This window comes from Macrotis lagotis, chromosome X (assembly GCF_037893015.1).
Source record: "Macrotis lagotis isolate mMagLag1 chromosome X, bilby.v1.9.chrom.fasta, whole genome shotgun sequence".
NCBI lineage: Eukaryota > Metazoa > Chordata > Mammalia > Peramelemorphia > Peramelidae > Macrotis > Macrotis lagotis.
Window position 1 is genome coordinate 493,490,285 of NC_133666.1, and position 4,060 is coordinate 493,494,344.

The 4,060-nt window shown below is 36.1% G+C and overlaps 1 non-coding gene across 1 annotated transcript; it reads left to right on the forward strand.

Annotated features, from left to right (window-relative positions):
- The first annotated feature begins 983 nt into the window (after nt 1–983).
- LOC141503660 (U6 spliceosomal RNA) lies at nt 984–1,090 on the forward strand. The gene has a single exon (XR_012473001.1). It is a non-coding gene; the product is annotated as a U6 spliceosomal RNA (small nuclear RNA).
- The last annotated feature ends 2,970 nt before the right edge of the window (nt 1,091–4,060 follow it).

Genomic DNA, 4,060 nt, shown 5'->3' on the forward strand with positions numbered 1-4,060 from the left:
ATCATAGATATAATAAAATATATTTTAAAGGTAATTCCACCAGTTAAAAAGATCTTAAGTCAAGATGAACAACTAACGACTTATAATGATGCCAACAAATTGACATTTATATTGTCAGCTCAGATTTCCTACCAGATATGTAATCATATGTGAGATATAATTTTTGCAAGATTTTAACTTGATGATACAGTCAGTAGTTCTCTTAAATGGAATTGTACCTCAAAATTTTGCACTCAGACAAGGGATACCAAGTGTACCCTCAATTTAACAAAGAGAAGGGGAAGGAGACCCCAGACCCTTACCTCTGTTTCCTATCTTTCCTAACTTCCCTCACAACTCAGCCCAAATCTGATCTTCTGCAAGAGCACTTTCTGCTCCCCCCCCCCGCTAGTACCTCCCTTCTACAATTATCTCATATTTACACTATGTATATCTTGAATATATAGTTGTTTGTCTGTTGTTTCATCCATTAAAATATGAATTCCTTTAGGACAGGGATTTGTCTTTATGTAGAGAGATGGGTAAGATGACATCCCAAGTTTTTAATTGCTTAAAAACTCACCCAGTAGTATTACATGGAAAATCTGCAATGATTAATTCATGATGTGATTGAAATCTATTAAAGTAAGTTATGGTGGTTATATAAATTATTCTGGTATTATATGATTCTTTTTAGGGGGGGGGCTGTTAAGGAGAGAGAGATGGGATTCATGTGTGGAAGACCTTAACTCATATTCCAAGGAAGCCATGAGACTGTGCTAGTTATACTTAGCAATTTCTGAGACTACATTTGACCCCAGTCCCCTGCTCCAGTTCCCCCTTCATCCTATCCCAAGAAGCTTATTTTCACCCTGCTTACTGGAACGTAGTAGGCTCTTCATAAATGCTTGTTGAATTACTCATTGAAGCTTCTGCTGAAGAAGCAGAAGGGGATCAAACAGCTGGGTTGGAACTCATGGGAAGTAGGGTTACCATCACATTATGTGCTTACTTCAGTAGCACATATACTAAAATTGGAACAATACAGAAAAGATTAACATGGCCCCTGCGCAAGAATGACACACAAATTCATGAAGCATACTTAAAAGGAATAATCCCTCATTTCTGTCCCTCAGAACAATATTAAAAACAGTTAAACAAAACTTTTCAATACCACATGACTGAGACTAAGCAGATATATTATCTTGCCACCTCTACTATGAGGAAGGAAATGTGTTTCAGTATCAGTTATTTGGAAGCAATCTTGATGTGATTTCTGTTGTCTTTCAATAATCTCTTCTTTTCAATTTCCCTAAAACTAAGCATATTGTTCTTCTTGTACTGCTTTCTTAGCTCTTTATCAGTTCACACATCTTTTCATATTTTCTTAAATTCTTCATATTCATCATTCCTTATGGCACAGTTATGTTCCATTTCATTAATGAACCCAATTTGTTTGGTCATTTCACAATTCAATAACACCAACTTTGTTTCCAATTCTTTAAAAAGCGTGGCCAAACATAGCAGTAATTTTAGATGGTCAGAAGTTTAAAATGATCAGGAGTTCATAGAGAGGTCATATGCTTTTCATTCTGAAAATATTTCCATGAAATTAAATGTTTGCCCTTTTTATATCAGCAAGACACCATATTAAGTAATGGGACAAGAATACACATGACAATGGTTGGTGACAGTCCCACCTATGAAAACACAAGAATTCCATTTATCCCAAAATAACCAGACCAGCAAAGCAGGGATTATAGTACTTTGCAACGTGATAGAAACCATAGTAAATATATATGAGTCTGTGGAGAGGAGAGAAAAGAAAGCATTTATAGTCATATTTCTTCTTAACCAGATTTACCACATTTCATTACCTCGCTGCCTACTTGTGCTCTGTGGTCTCTAAGGAAATAACTGGTTGCAACTGAGAACAAAAATAATATAAAATAGGAAATTCAATCCCAGGTTGCATATCCCCAGTCAGGTCATACAGAGACTAAATTTGGTTCCACTTAACCTGATTTCAAGTACATTTAGATCCCTTGGCAATGAGAAATGGAGAGCTTGCTATATATGATCAGTAAATAAATGTATTAGAACCTATCTATTACCTATTCCTGGTATGTGGAAGCATCCACCTGCCAGAAGCAGAGCCTGTTTCCAGAGTTCCTCGTTATCACAAGCGTATTGGGAAATAAATTTGATAAGCAAAGGATTTAATTCACTAAAGGTTAACATTAACTAACTTCTCCCCCAATCCCTACTTCCCCTAGGCCTATTAAAGATGATGCCCACCACTGAGCATGCTTTTCAGGTGATAGGGACTTAACTTGGAGTAAGCTCAGCTGATACATTTTAAATACACAGCTTAAGGCTGACTCCAGGCACAGGTTTCATCATCACCTCCTCCCCCAAATCTGGTATCTATTGTATGAGGGTTCTAAAGTGATATGAGCTACAAATCAACATCAACAGAGATGCAGGGTAAGGAGACAGTGAGACTTTGCCTAATTAGAATATGATGCAAAATCTAGGGGTTTGGGGTACTTGTAGATTTATAGAGGAAGATGGATAGATCAGGAAGATATGGGACAATGACCTTGTCCTTTTCACTTAACTTTTGTTCTTGGTCAACTTCATTTATAGTCAATTAAGGAAGATCCTGGGAGCAAAGTGGACTTTATACCATGTCACAAGGGGAGGTACTGGGGGGGGAGGGTTAATTATTTTATAAACACAAAGGACATAATAAAAATATTTTTAAAAAGACAAAACACAAGTATTCTTATCTAGATGAGGCTTTCTGACTTGTACACCTCAGTATTAGGAGCAAAGAGCCAAAAATTGACCCTGAAGAACTGAAGTCCAGGAAATGGTACCAGAGAATAGTAATTACACAGTCCAAAAGAGACACAATATTCAGGAAAGCAGAGAGAATAGCAGAGAATAGTGGGATGACATCACCAGGAGACAACAGGGAGAAATCAGAGCAAGATGGATACTAAGGTTAAGGTTGAGAAGAGAAGTAGCTTTGGAGGCTCACAATTCTGGCTTCACAATAAGCTTTTAGGGTATGATCCAATCAGAATGAACTGTTCTTTGCTTATCCAAAGGTAAGGTAGATCAAACCAATATATCTTGGAGAGAGAGGCTCCACCAGCAATCTATTATAGTCATATTCAGTCCAAACTTTAAATTATATAGTTACCAACATCAATTTCTCTGACCTTTTTATTCTGTGAAGGGAAGATTCATCCATGCTTCCTACTGTAGTCATACATCATTCCAGGCATTTATTTCAACCACTCCTATCCACAGTTGCATTACTTACAGACTCCAGCCATCTTTCCTTCTTTCCAGTTCAAAATGATCATCTCCACCCTCAACCAAAACTCTAAAGGGGAACTGGCAATAAATAAAATGTATCTCCCATCATTTCAAAACTTCCCAACATTAGCTAGAAAATAATAGTATGTGTGTATTTAAAAAGACCTACTACCCTTTTATTATTGTAATTAAAACCTATTCAGGTTTCCTAGCCATGAAAAATCTATGACAAGATAAGAAATAGGACCCTTTAAAATTTTTCTAATGAAACTGATTGACTTTCTTCTATTTTGTGAAAAATATAGGAATGGTATTATTTGAATCTTGAATTCATATTTAATTGTCTTTGGTTTCTTTTTCTGTGGTATAACTTGTTGAGCTTTGGTTTGTTTGCCTCAGACATGTTGCCAGATTATTTCTCATGATTTTTTCAGGTTACCAGTAAATCACCTATTTGCATTTGACCACTAAAGGCTTAAAATTGTAAAAGTAGAACTGGAATTCAGCCCAAACCTTTCAAAGCAGTAAAGATGACTGAATCAATAGGCTCATGAAATCTGGAAAGAGAATGCCAGCCTTTCCCTTAGAGTCACAGAAAGTTCTAGCTGGAAGAGATCATTTCATACATTTTGAACAATAAAGACAGATGAATTTTTTTCAGTAATGAATTTTTTAACTTTTAGTAATGGCTATTTAAATGATGACTTTATAAGAAGCTCTGGCTTCATAGAATCTGAGCTTCAAAGCCAAA